This window comes from Diplotaxodon limnothrissa, linkage group LG18, assembly GCF_057381915.1.
Source record: "Diplotaxodon limnothrissa isolate DT_005_m linkage group LG18, D_limnothrissa_male_GT1.1, whole genome shotgun sequence".
Lineage (NCBI taxonomy): Eukaryota > Metazoa > Chordata > Actinopteri > Cichliformes > Cichlidae > Diplotaxodon > Diplotaxodon limnothrissa.
The window spans coordinates 30,440,173-30,455,641 of record NC_140613.1 but is presented as its reverse complement, the minus strand read 5'-3'; positions in this window follow the sequence as shown (position 1 = coordinate 30,455,641).

The window sequence follows — 15,469 nt, the reverse complement described above, 5'->3', positions numbered from 1 at the left end:
ACCGTGATGTAATGTGAATGGCCTCAGCCAACAACAGTGGCCCTGGTGAAATGTGGTTGATATTGGCCAGCACCACAGGCCCTGGTGTAATGTGGATGGCATCAGCCATGACCACAGGCCCTGGTGAAATGTAGTTGGCCTCAGCCATGACCACAGGCCCTGGTGAAATGTAAATGTCCTCAGCCAGTAGCACAGGCCCTGTTGTAATGTGGATGGCCTCATCTAACAACACTGTCCCTGGTGAAACATGGATGGTATTGGTCAGCACCACACACCCTGGTGTAATGTGAATGGCCTTAGCCAACAACACTTGCCCTGTTGAAATGTGGATGGTATTGGCCAGCAGAACAGGCCCTGGTGTAATGTGACTGTCCTCAGCCAACACCACTGGCCCTGGTGTAATGTGGATGGCATCAGCCAGTATCACAGGCCCTGGTGAAATGAGGATGTATCACCCAGCAGCACAGGCCCTGGTGTGGTCAATATGGCCTCACAGGGAGCACTGTCCCTGATGTAATGTGGATGGCCTCAGCCAACAGCACTTTTTCTGGTGAAATGTGGATGGTATTGGCCAGCACCACAGGCCCTGTCGTAATGTGCATGTCCCCAGCCAACACCACTGGCCCTGGTGTAATGTGGATGGTATTGGCCAGCACCGCAGGCCCAGGTGAAATGTGAATGTCCTCAGCCAACACCACTGGCCCTGGTGTAATGTGGATGGCATCAGCTATGACCACAGGCCCTGGTGAAATGTAGTTGGCCTCAGCCATGACCACAGGCCCTGGTGAAATGTAAATGTCCTCAGCCATGACCACAGGCCCTGGTGAAATGTAAATGTCCTCAGCCAGTAGCACAGGCCCTGTTGTAATGTGGATGGCCTCATCTAACAACACTGTCCCTGGTGAAATATGGTTGATATTGGCCAGCACCACAGGCCCTGGTGTAATGTGGATGGCATCAGCCATGACCACAGGCCCTGGTGAAATGTAGTTGGCCTCAGCCATGACCACAGGCCCTGGTGAAATGTAAATGTCCTCAGCCAGTAGCACAGGCCCTGTTGTAATGTGGATGGCCTCATCTAACAACACTGTCCCTGGTGAAACATGGATGGTATTGGTCAGCACCACACACCCTGGTGTAATGTGAATGGCCTTAGCCAACAACACTTGCCCTGTTGAAATGTGGATGGTATTGGACAGCAGAACAGGCCCTGGTGTAATGTGACTGTCCTCAGCCAACACCACTGGCCCTGGTGTAATGTGGATGGCATCAGCCAGTATCACAGGCCCTGGTGAAATGAGGATGTATCACCCAGCAGCACAGGCCCTGGTGTGGTCAATATGGCCTCACAGGGAGCACTGTCCCTGATGTAATGTGGATGGCCTCAGCCAACAACACTTTTTCTGGTGAAATGTGGATGGTATTGGCCAGCACCACAGGCCCTGATGAAATGTGAATGTCCTCAGCCAACACCACTGAAACTGGTGTAATGTGGATGGCATCAGCCATGACCACAGGCCCTGGTGAAATGTAGTTGGCCTCAGCCATGACCACAGGCCCTGGTGAAATGTAAATGTCCTCAGCCAGTAGCACAGGCCCTGTTGTAATGTGGATGGCCTCACCTAACAACACTGTCCCTGGTGAAATGTGGATGCTATTGGCCAGCAGCACAGGCCCTGGTGTAGTGTGAATGTCCTCAGCCAACACCACTGGCCCTGGTGTAATGTGGATGGCATCAGCCAGTATCACAGGCCCTGGTGAAATAAGGATGTATCACACAGCATCACAGGCCCTGGCGTGGTCAATATGGCCTCACAGGGAGCACTGTCCCTGGTGTAATGTGGATGGCCTCAGCCAACAACACTTTTTTTCTGGTGAAATGTGGATGGTATTGGCCAGCACCACAGGCCCTGGCGTAATGTGCATGTCCCCAGCCAACACCACTGGCCCTGGTGTAATGTGGATGGTATTGGCCAGCACCACAGGCCCTGGTGAAATGTGAATGTCCTCAGCCAACACCACTGGCCCTGGTGTAATGTGGATGGCATCGGCCATGACCACAGGCCCTGGTGAAATGTAAATGTCCTCAGCCAGTAGCACAGGCCCTGTTGTAATGTGGATGGCCTCATCTAACAACACTGTCCCTGGTGAAATATGGATGGTATTGGTCAGCACCACACACCCAGGCGTAATGTGAATGGCCTTAGCCAACACCACTGGCCCTGGTGTAATGTGGATGGCATCAGCTATGACCACAGGCCCTGGTGAAATGTAGTTGGCCTCAGCCATGACCACAGGCCCTGGTGAAATGTAAATGTCCTCAGCCAGTAGCACAGGCCCTGTTGTAATGTGGATGGCCTCATCTAACAACACTGTCCCTGGTGAAATATGGATGGTATTGGTCAGCACCACACATCTTGGTGTAATGTGAATGGCCTTAGCCAACACCACTGGCCCTGGTGAAATGTGCATGATATCTGTCAGCACCCGAGGCCCAGGTGTAATGTCGATGGCATCAACGAGCAGCAGAGGCCCTGGTGGGGTGAAAGTGGCCTCACAGGAAGCACTGTCCCTGGTGTAATGTGAATGGTAGAAGCCGGCATCACAGACCGTGATGTAATGTGAATGGCCTCAGCCAACAACAGTGGCCCTGGTGAAATGTGGTTGATATTGGCCAGCACCACAGGCCCTGGTGTAATGTGGATGGCATCAGCCATGACCACAGGCCCTGGTGAAATGTAGTTGGCCTCAGCCATGACCACAGGCCCTGGTGAAATGTAAATGTCCTCAGCCAGTAGCACAGGCCCTGTTGTAATGTGGATGGCCTCATCTAACAACACTGTCCCTGGTGAAACATGGATGGTATTGGTCAGCACCACACACCCTGGTGTAATGTGAATGGCCTTAGCCAACAACACTTGCCCTGTTGAAATGTGGATGGTATTGGCCAGCAGAACAGGCCCTGGTGTAATGTGACTGTCCTCAGCCAACACCACTGGCCCTGGTGTAATGTGGATGGCATCAGCCAGTATCACAGGCCCTGGTGAAATGAGGATGTATCACCCAGCAGCACAGGCCCTGGTGTGGTCAATATGGCCTCACAGGGAGCACTGTCCCTGATGTAATGTGGATGGCCTCAGCCAACAGCACTTTTTCTGGTGAAATGTGGATGGTATTGGCCAGCACCACAGGCCCTGTCGTAATGTGCATGTCCCCAGCCAACACCACTGGCCCTGGTGTAATGTGGATGGTATTGGCCAGCACCACAGGCCCAGGTGAAATGTGAATGTCCTCAGCCAACACCACTGGCCCTGGTGTAATGTGGATGGCATCAGCTATGACCACAGGCCCTGGTGAAATGTAGTTGGCCTCAGCCATGACCACAGGCCCTGGTGAAATGTAAATGTCCTCAGCCATGACCACAGGCCCTGGTGAAATGTAAATGTCCTCAGCCAGTAGCACAGGCCCTGTTGTAATGTGGATGGCCTCATCTAACAACACTGTCCCTGGTGAAATATGGTTGATATTGGCCAGCACCACAGGCCCTGGTGTAATGTGGATGGCATCAGCCATGACCACAGGCCCTGGTGAAATGTAAATGTCCTCAGCCATGACCACAGGCCCTGGTGAAATGTAAATGTCCTCAGCCAGTAGCACAGGCCCTGTTGTAATGTGGATGGCCTCATCTAACAACACTGTCCCTGGTGAAATGTGGATGGTATTGGCCAGCACCACAGGCCCTGTCGTAATGTGCATGTCCCCAGCCAACACCACTGGCCCTGGTGTAATGTGGATGGTATTGGCCAGCACCACAGGCCCAGGTGAAATGTGAATGTCCTCAGCCAACACCACTGGCCCTGGTGTAATGTGGATGGCATCAGCTATGACCACAGGCCCTGGTGAAATGTAGTTGGCCTCAGCCATGACCACAGGCCCTGGTGAAATGTAAATGTCCTCAGCCAGTAGCACAGGCCCTGTTGTAATGTGGATGGCCTCATCTAACAACACTGTCCCTGGTGAAATATGGATGGTATTGGTCAGCACCACACATCTTGGTGTAATGTGAATGGCCTTAGCCAACACCACTGGCCCTGGTGAAATGTGCATGATATCTGTCAGCACCCCAGGCCCAGGTGTAATGTCGATGGCATCAACAAGCAGCAGAGGCCCTGGTGGGGTGAAGATGGCCTCACAGGAAGCACTGTCCCTGGTGTAATGTGAATGGTAGAAGCCGGCATCAAAGACCATGATGTAATGTGAATGGCCTGAGCCAACAACAGTGGCCCTGGTGAAATGTGGTTGATATTGGCCAGCACCACTGGCCCTGGTGTAATGTAGTTGGCCTCAGCCATGACCACAGGCCCTGGTGAAATGTAAATGTCCTCAGCCAGTAGCACAGGCCCTGTTGTAATGTGGATGGCCTCATCTAACAACACTGTCCCTGGTGAAACATGGATGGTATTGGTCAGCACCACACACCCTGGTGTAATGTGAATGGCCTTAGCCAACAACACTTGCCCTATTGAAATGTGGATGGTATTGGCCAGCAGAACAGGCCCTGGTGTAATGTGACTGTCCTCAGCCAACACCACTGGCCCTGGTGTAATGTGGATGGCATCAGCCAGTATCAAAGGCCCTGGTGAAATGAGGATGTATCACCCAGCAGCACAGGCCCTGGTGTGGTCAATATGGCCTCAAAGGGAGCACTGTCCCTGGTGTAATGTGGATGACCTCAGCCAACAACACTTTTTCTGGTGAAATGTGGATGGTATTGGCCAGCACCACAGGCCCTGGTGAAATGTGAATGTCCTCAGCCAACACCACTGAAACTGGTGTAATGTGGATGGCATCAGCCATGACCACAGGCCCTGGTGAAATGTAGTTGGCCTCAGCCATGACCACAGGCCCTGGTGAAATGTAAATGTCCTCAGCCAGTAGCACAGGCCCTGTTGTAATGTGGATGGCCTCATCTAACAACACTGTCCCTGGTGAAATATGGATGGTATTGGTCAGCACCACACACCCAGGCGTAATGTGAATGGCCTTAGCCAACACCACTGGCCCTGGTGTAATGTGGATGGCATCAGCTATGACCACAGGCCCTGGTGAAATGTAGTTGGCCTCAGCCATGACCACAGGCCCTGGTGAAATGTAAATGTCCTCAGCCAGTAGCACAGGCCCTGTTGTAATGTGGATGGCCTCATCTAACAACACTGTCCCTGGTGAAATATGGATGGTATTGGTCAGCACCACACATCTTGGTGTAATGTGAATGGCCTTAGCCAACACCACTGGCCCTGGTGAAATGTGCATGATATCTGTCAGCACCCGAGGCCCAGGTGTAATGTCGATGGCATCAACGAGCAGCAGAGGCCCTGGTGGGGTGAAAGTGGCCTCACAGGAAGCACTGTCCCTGGTGTAATGTGAATGGTAGAAGCCGGCATCACAGACCGTGATGTAATGTGAATGGCCTCAGCCAACAACAGTGGCCCTGGTGAAATGTGGTTGATATTGGCCAGCACCACAGGCCCTGGTGTAATGTGGATGGCATCAGCCATGACCACAGGCCCTGGTGAAATGTAGTTGGCCTCAGCCATGACCACAGGCCCTGGTGAAATGTAAATGTCCTCAGCCAGTAGCACAGGCCCTGTTGTAATGTGGATGGCCTCATCTAACAACACTGTCCCTGGTGAAACATGGATGGTATTGGTCAGCACCACACACCCTGGTGTAATGTGAATGGCCTTAGCCAACAACACTTGCCCTGTTGAAATGTGGATGGTATTGGCCAGCAGAACAGGCCCTGGTGTAATGTGACTGTCCTCAGCCAACACCACTGGCCCTGGTGTAATGTGGATGGCATCAGCCAGTATCACAGGCCCTGGTGAAATGAGGATGTATCACCCAGCAGCACAGGCCCTGGTGTGGTCAATATGGCCTCACAGGGAGCACTGTCCCTGATGTAATGTGGATGGCCTCAGCCAACAGCACTTTTTCTGGTGAAATGTGGATGGTATTGGCCAGCACCACAGGCCCTGTCGTAATGTGCATGTCCCCAGCCAACACCACTGGCCCTGGTGTAATGTGGATGGTATTGGCCAGCACCACAGGCCCAGGTGAAATGTGAATGTCCTCAGCCAACACCACTGGCCCTGGTGTAATGTGGATGGCATCAGCTATGACCACAGGCCCTGGTGAAATGTAGTTGGCCTCAGCCATGACCACAGGCCCTGGTGAAATGTAAATGTCCTCAGCCATGACCACAGGCCCTGGTGAAATGTAAATGTCCTCAGCCAGTAGCACAGGCCCTGTTGTAATGTGGATGGCCTCATCTAACAACACTGTCCCTGGTGAAATATGGTTGATATTGGCCAGCACCACAGGCCCTGGTGTAATGTGGATGGCATCAGCCATGACCACAGGCCCTGGTGAAATGTAGTTGGCCTCAGCCATGACCACAGGCCCTGGTGAAATGTAAATGTCCTCAGCCAGTAGCACAGGCCCTGTTGTAATGTGGATGGCCTCATCTAACAACACTGTCCCTGGTGAAACATGGATGGTATTGGTCAGCACCACACACCCTGGTGTAATGTGAATGGCCTTAGCCAACAACACTTGCCCTGTTGAAATGTGGATGGTATTGGACAGCAGAACAGGCCCTGGTGTAATGTGACTGTCCTCAGCCAACACCACTGGCCCTGGTGTAATGTGGATGGCATCAGCCAGTATCACAGGCCCTGGTGAAATGAGGATGTATCACCCAGCAGCACAGGCCCTGGTGTGGTCAATATGGCCTCACAGGGAGCACTGTCCCTGATGTAATGTGGATGGCCTCAGCCAACAACACTTTTTCTGGTGAAATGTGGATGGTATTGGCCAGCACCACAGGCCCTGATGAAATGTGAATGTCCTCAGCCAACACCACTGAAACTGGTGTAATGTGGATGGCATCAGCCATGACCACAGGCCCTGGTGAAATGTAGTTGGCCTCAGCCATGACCACAGGCCCTGGTGAAATGTAAATGTCCTCAGCCAGTAGCACAGGCCCTGTTGTAATGTGGATGGCCTCACCTAACAACACTGTCCCTGGTGAAATGTGGATGCTATTGGCCAGCAGCACAGGCCCTGGTGTAGTGTGAATGTCCTCAGCCAACACCACTGGCCCTGGTGTAATGTGGATGGCATCAGCCAGTATCACAGGCCCTGGTGAAATAAGGATGTATCACACAGCATCACAGGCCCTGGCGTGGTCAATATGGCCTCACAGGGAGCACTGTCCCTGGTGTAATGTGGATGGCCTCAGCCAACAACACTTTTTTTCTGGTGAAATGTGGATGGTATTGGCCAGCACCACAGGCCCTGGCGTAATGTGAATGTCCCCAGCCAACACCACTGGCCCTGGTGTAATGTGGATGGTATTGGCCAGCACCACAGGCCCTGGTGAAATGTGAATGTCCTCAGCCAACACCACTGGCCCTGGTGTAATGTGGATGGCATCAGCCATGACCACAGGCCCTGGTGAAATGTAAATGTCCTCAGCCAGTAGCACAGGCCCTGTTGTAATGTGGATGGCCTCATCTAACAACACTGTCCCTGGTGAAATATGGATGGTATTGGTCAGCACCACACACCCAGGCGTAATGTGAATGGCCTTAGCCAACACCACTGGCCCTGGTGTAATGTGGATGGCATCAGCTATGACCACAGGCCCTGGTGAAATGTAGTTGGCCTCAGCCATGACCACAGGCCCTGGTGAAATGTAAATGTCCTCAGCCAGTAGCACAGGCCCTGTTGTAATGTGGATGGCCTCATCTAACAACACTGTCCCTGGTGAAATATGGATGGTATTGGTCAGCACCACACATCTTGGTGTAATGTGAATGGCCTTAGCCAACACCACTGGCCCTGGTGAAATGTGCATGATATCTGTCAGCACCCGAGGCCCAGGTGTAATGTCGATGGCATCAACGAGCAGCAGAGGCCCTGGTGGGGTGAAAGTGGCCTCACAGGAAGCACTGTCCCTGGTGTAATGTGAATGGTAGAAGCCGGCATCACAGACCGTGATGTAATGTGAATGGCCTCAGCCAACAACAGTGGCTCTGGTGAAATGTGGTTGATATTGGCCAGCACCACAGGCCCTGGTGTAATGTGGATGGCATCAGCCATGACCACAGGCCCTGGTGAAATGTAGTTGGCCTCAGCCATGACCACAGGCCCTGGTGAAATGTAAATGTCCTCAGCCAGTAGCACAGGCCCTGTTGTAATGTGGATGGCCTCATCTAACAACACTGTCCCTGGTGAAACATGGATGGTATTGGTCAGCACCACACACCCTGGTGTAATGTGAATGGCCTTAGCCAACAACACTTGCCCTGTTGAAATGTGGATGGTATTGGCCAGCAGAACAGGCCCTGGTGTAATGTGACTGTCCTCAGCCAACACCACTGGCCCTGGTGTAATGTGGATGGCATCAGCCAGTATCACAGGCCCTGGTGAAATGAGGATGTATCACCCAGCAGCACAGGCCCTGGTGTGGTCAATATGGCCTCACAGGGAGCACTGTCCCTGATGTAATGTGGATGGCCTCAGCCAACAGCACTTTTTCTGGTGAAATGTGGATGGTATTGGCCAGCACCACAGGCCCTGTCGTAATGTGCATGTCCCCAGCCAACACCACTGGCCCTGGTGTAATGTGGATGGTATTGGCCAGCACCACAGGCCCAGGTGAAATGTGAATGTCCTCAGCCAACACCACTGGCCCTGGTGTAATGTGGATGGCATCAGCTATGACCACAGGCCCTGGTGAAATGTAGTTGACCTCAGCCATGACCACAGGCCCTGGTGAAATGTAAATGTCCTCAGCCATGACCACAGGCCCTGGTGAAATGTAAATGTCCTCAGCCAGTAGCACAGGCCCTGTTGTAATGTGGATGGCCTCATCTAACAACACTGTCCCTGGTGAAATATGGTTGATATTGGCCAGCACCACAGGCCCTGGTGTAATGTGGATGGCATCAGCCATGACCACAGGCCCTGGTGAAATGTAGTTGGCCTCAGCCATGACCACAGGCCCTGGTGAAATGTAAATGTCCTCAGCCAGTAGCACAGGCCCTGTTGTAATGTGGATGGCCTCATCTAACAACACTGTCCCTGGTGAAACATGGATGGTATTGGTCAGCACCACACACCCTGGTGTAATGTGAATGGCCTTAGCCAACAACACTTGCCCTGTTGAAATGTGGATGGTATTGGACAGCAGAACAGGCCCTGGTGTAATGTGACTGTCCTCAGCCAACACCACTGGCCCTGGTGTAATGTGGATGGCATCAGCCAGTATCACAGGCCCTGGTGAAATGAGGATGTATCACCCAGCAGCACAGGCCCTGGTGTGGTCAATATGGCCTCACAGGGAGCACTGTCCCTGATGTAATGTGGATGGCCTCAGCCAACAACACTTTTTCTGGTGAAATGTGGATGGTATTGGCCAGCACCACAGGCCCTGTCGTAATGTGCATGTCCCCAGCCAACACCACTGGCCCTGGTGTAATGTGGATGGTATTGGCCAGCACCACAGGCCCAGGTGAAATGTGAATGTCCTCAGCCAACACCACTGGCCCTGGTGTAATGTGGATGGCATCAGCTATGACCACAGGCCCTGGTGAAATGTAGTTGGCCTCAGCCATGACCACAGGCCCTGGTGAAATGTAAATGTCCTCAGCCAGTAGCACAGGCCCTGTTGTAATGTGGATGGCCTCATCTAACAACACTGTCCCTGGTGAAATATGGATGGTATTGGTCAGCACCACACATCTTGGTGTAATGTGAATGGCCTTAGCCAACACCACTGGCCCTGGTGAAATGTGCATGATATCTGTCAGCACCCCAGGCCCAGGTGTAATGTCGATGGCATCAACAAGCAGCAGAGGCCCTGGTGGGGTGAAGATGGCCTCACAGGAAGCACTGTCCCTGGTGTAATGTGAATGGTAGAAGCCGGCATCAAAGACCGTGATGTAATGTGAATGGCCTGAGCCAACAACAGTGGCCCTGGTGAAATGTGGTTGATATTGGCCAGCACCACTGGCCCTGGTGTAATGTAGTTGGCCTCAGCCATGACCACAGGCCCTGGTGAAATGTAAATGTCCTCAGCCAGTAGCACAGGCCCTGTTGTAATGTGGATGGCCTCATCTAACAACACTGTCCCTGGTGAAACATGGATGGTATTGGTCAGCACCACACACCCTGGTGTAATGTGAATGGCCTTAGCCAACAACACTTGCCCTATTGAAATGTGGATGGTATTGGCCAGCAGAACAGGCCCTGGTGTAATGTGACTGTCCTCAGCCAACACCACTGGCCCTGGTGTAATGTGGATGGCATCAGCCAGTATCAAAGGCCCTGGTGAAATGAGGATGTATCACCCAGCAGCACAGGCCCTGGTGTGGTCAATATGGCCTCAAAGGGAGCACTGTCCCTGGTGTAATGTGGATGACCTCAGCCAACAACACTTTTTCTGGTGAAATGTGGATGGTATTGGCCAGCACCACAGGCCCTGATGAAATGTGAATGTCCTCAGCCAACACCACTGAAACTGGTGTAATGTGGATGGCATCAGCCATGACCACAGGCCCTGGTGAAATGTAGTTGGCCTCAGCCATGACCACAGGCCCTGGTGAAATGTAAATGTCCTCAGCCAGTAGCACAGGCCCTGTTGTAATGTGGATGGCCTCACCTAACAACACTGTCCCTGGTGAAATGTGGATGCTATTGGCCAGCAGCACAGGCCCTGGTGTAGTGTGAATGTCCTCAGCCAACACCACTGGCCCTGGTGTAATGTGGATGGCATCAGCCAGTATCACAGGCCCTGGTGAAATAAGGATGTATCACACAGCATCACAGGCCCTGGCGTGGTCAATATGGCCTCACAGGGAGCACTGTCCCTGGTGTAATGTGGATGGCCTCAGCCAACAACACTTTTTTTCTGGTGAAATGTGGATGGTATTGGCCAGCACCACAGGCCCTGGCGTAATGTGAATGTCCCCAGCCAACACCACTGGCCCTGGTGTAATGTGGATGGTATTGGCCAGCACCACAGGCCCTGGTGAAATGTGAATGTCCTCAGCCAACACCACTGGCCCTGGTGTAATGTGGATGGCATCAGCCATGACCACAGGCCCTGGTGAAATGTAAATGTCCTCAGCCAGTAGCACAGGCCCTGTTGTAATGTGGATGGCCTCATCTAACAACACTGTCCCTGGTGAAATATGGATGGTATTGGTCAGCACCACACACCCAGGCGTAATGTGAATGGCCTTAGCCAACACCACTGGCCCTGGTGTAATGTGGATGGCATCAGCTATGACCACAGGCCCTGGTGAAATGTAGTTGGCCTCAGCCATGACCACAGGCCCTGGTGAAATGTAAATGTCCTCAGCCAGTAGCACAGGCCCTGTTGTAATGTGGATGGCCTCATCTAACAACACTGTCCCTGGTGAAATATGGATGGTATTGGTCAGCACCACACATCTTGGTGTAATGTGAATGGCCTTAGCCAACACCACTGGCCCTGGTGAAATGTGCATGATATCTGTCAGCACCCGAGGCCCAGGTGTAATGTCGATGGCATCAACGAGCAGCAGAGGCCCTGGTGGGGTGAAAGTGGCCTCACAGGAAGCACTGTCCCTGGTGTAATGTGAATGGTAGAAGCCGGCATCACAGACCGTGATGTAATGTGAATGGCCTCAGCCAACAACAGTGGCCCTGGTGAAATGTGGTTGATATTGGCCAGCACCACAGGCCCTGGTGTAATGTGGATGGCATCAGCCATGACCACAGGCCCTGGTGAAATGTAGTTGGCCTCAGCCATGACCACAGGCCCTGGTGAAATGTAAATGTCCTCAGCCAGTAGCACAGGCCCTGTTGTAATGTGGATGGCCTCATCTAACAACACTGTCCCTGGTGAAACATGGATGGTATTGGTCAGCACCACACACCCTGGTGTAATGTGAATGGCCTTAGCCAACAACACTTGCCCTGTTGAAATGTGGATGGTATTGGCCAGCAGAACAGGCCCTGGTGTAATGTGACTGTCCTCAGCCAACACCACTGGCCCTGGTGTAATGTGGATGGCATCAGCCAGTATCACAGGCCCTGGTGAAATGAGGATGTATCACCAAGCAGCACAGGCCCTGGTGTGGTCAATATGGCCTCACAGGGAGCACTGTCCCTGATGTAATGTGGATGGCCTCAGCCAACAGCACTTTTTCTGGTGAAATGTGGATGGTATTGGCCAGCACCACAGGCCCTGTCGTAATGTGCATGTCCCCAGCCAACACCACTGGCCCTGGTGTAATGTGGATGGTATTGGCCAGCACCACAGGCCCAGGTGAAATGTGAATGTCCTCAGCCAACACCACTGGCCCTGGTGTAATGTGGATGGCATCAGCTATGACCACAGGCCCTGGTGAAATGTAGTTGGCCTCAGCCATGACCACAGGCCCTGGTGAAATGTAAATGTCCTCAGCCATGACCACAGGCCCTGGTGAAATGTAAATGTCCTCAGCCAGTAGCACAGGCCCTGTTGTAATGTGGATGGCCTCATCTAACAACACTGTCCCTGGTGAAATATGGATGGTATTGGTCAGCACCACACATCTTGGTGTAATGTGAATGGCCTTAGCCAACACCACTGGCCCTGGTGAAATGTGCATGATATCTGTCAGCACCCCAGGCCCAGGTGTAATGTCGATGGCATCAACAAGCAGCAGAGGCCCTGGTGGGGTGAAGATGGCCTCACAGGAAGCACTGTCCCTGGTGTAATGTGAATGGTAGAAGCCGGCATCAAAGACCGTGATGTAATGTGAATGGCCTCAGCCAACAACAGTGGCCCTGGTGAAATGTGGTTGATATTGGCCAGCACCACTGGCCCTGGTGTAATGTAGTTGGCCTCAGCCATGACCACAGGCCCTGGTGAAATGTAAATGTCCTCAGCCAGTAGCACAGGCCCTGTTGTAATGTGGATGGCCTCATCTAACAACACTGTCACTGGTGAAACATGGATGGTATTGGTCAGCACCACACACCCTGGTGTAATGTGAATGGCCTTAGCCAACAACACTTGCCCTGTTGAAATGTGGATGGTATTGGCCAGCAGAACAGGCCCTGGTGTAATGTGACTGTCCTCAGCCAACACCACTGGCCCTGGTGTAATGTGGATGGCATCAGCCAGTATCAAAGGCCCTGGTGAAATGAGGATGTATCACCCAGCAGCACAGGCCCTGGTGTGGTCAATATGGCCTCAAAGGGAGCACTGTCCCTGGTGTAATGTGGATGACCTCAGCCAACAACACTTTTTCTGGTGAAATGTGGATGGTATTGGCCAGCACCACAGGCCCTGATGAAATGTGAATGTCCTCAGCCAACACCACTGAAACTGGTGTAATGTGGATGGCATCAGCCATGACCACAGGCCCTGGTGAAATGTAGTTGGCCTCAGCCATGACCACAGGCCCTGGTGAAATGTAAATGTCCTCAGCCAGTAGCACAGGCCCTGTTATAATGTGGATGGCCTCATCTAACAACACTGTCCCTGGTGAAATGTGGATGCTATTGGCCAGCAGCACAGGCCCTGGTGTAGTGTGAATGTCCTCAGCCAACACCACTGGCCCTGGTGTAATGTGGATGGCATCAGCCAGTATCACAGGCCCTGGTGAAATAAGGATGTATCACACAGCATCACAGGCCCTGGCGTGGTCAATATGGCCTCACAGGGAGCACTGTCCCTGGTGTAATGTGGATGGCCTCAGCCAGTAGCACAGGCCCTGTTGTAATGTGGATGGCCTCATCTAACAACACTGTCCCTGGTGAAATATGGATGGTATTGGTCAGCACCACACACCCTGGTGTAATGTGAATGGCCTTAGCCAACAACACTTGCCCTGGTGAAATGTGGATGGTATTGGCCAGCAGCACAGGCCCTGGTGTAATGTGAATGTCCTCAGCCAACACCACTGGCCCTGGTGTAATGTGGATGGAATCAGCCAGTATCACAGGCCCTGGTGAAATGAGGATGTATCACCCAGCAGCACAGGCCCTGGCGTGGTCAATATGGCCTCACAGGGAGCACTGTCCCTGGTGTAATGTGGATGGCCTCAGCCAACAACACTTTTTTCTGGTGAAATGTGGATGGTATTGGCCAGCACCACAGGCCCTGGCGTAATGTGAATGTCCCCAGCCAACACCACTGGCCCTGGTGTAATGTGGATGGTATTGGCCAGCACCACAGGCCCTGGTGAAATGTGAATGTCCTCAGCCAACACCACTGGCCCAGGTGTAATGTCGATGGCATCAACGAGCAGCAGAGGCCCTGGTGGGGTGAAGATGGCCTCACAGGAAGCACTGTCCCTGGTGTAATGTGAATGGTAGAAGCTGGCATCAAAGACCGTGATGTAATGTGAATGGCCTCAGCCAACAACAGTGGCCCTGGTGAAATGTGGTTGATATTGGCCAGCACCACAGGCCCTGGTGTAATGTGGATGGCATCAGCCATGACCACAGGCCCTGGTGAAATGTAGTTGGCCTCAGCCATGACCACAGGCCCTGGTGAAATGTAAATGTCCTCAGCCAGTAGCAGAGGCCCTGTTGTAATGTGGATGGCTTCATCTAACAACACTGTCCCTGGTGAAACATGGATGGTATTGGTCAGCACCACACACCCTGGTGTAATGTGAATGGCCTTAGCCAACAACACTTGCCCTGTTGAAATGTGGATGGTATTGGCCAGCAGAACAGGCCCTGGTGTAATGTGACTGTCCTCAGCCAACACCACTGGCCCTGGTGTAATGTGGATGGCATCAGCCAGTATCACAGGCCCTGGTGAAATGAGGATGTATCACCCAGCAGCACAGGCCCTGGTGTGGTCAATATGGCCTCACAGGGAGCACTGTCCCTGGTGTAATGTGGATGGCCTCAGCCAACAACACTTTTTCTGGTGAAATGTGGATGGTATTGGCCAGCACCACAGGCCCTGATGAAATGTGAATGTCCTCAGCCAACACCACTGAAACTGGTGTAATGTGGATGGCATCAGCCATGACCACAGGCCCTGGTGAAATGTAGTTGGCCTCAGCCATGACCACAGGCCCTGGTGAAATGTAAATGTCCTCAGCCAGTAGCACAGGCCCTGTTGTAATGTGGATGGCCTCATCTAACAACACTGTCCCTGGTGAAATGTGGATGGTATTGGCCAGCAGCACAGGCCCTGGTGTAGTGTGAATGTCCTCAGCCAACACCACTGGCCCTGGTGTAATGTGGATGGCATCAGCCAGTATCACAGGCCCTGGTGAAATAAGGATGTATCACACAGCATCACAGGCCCTGGCGTGGTCAATATGGCCTCACAGGGAGCACTGTCCCTGGTGTAATGTGGATGGCCTCAGCCAGTAGCACAGGCCCTGTTGTAATGTGGATGGCC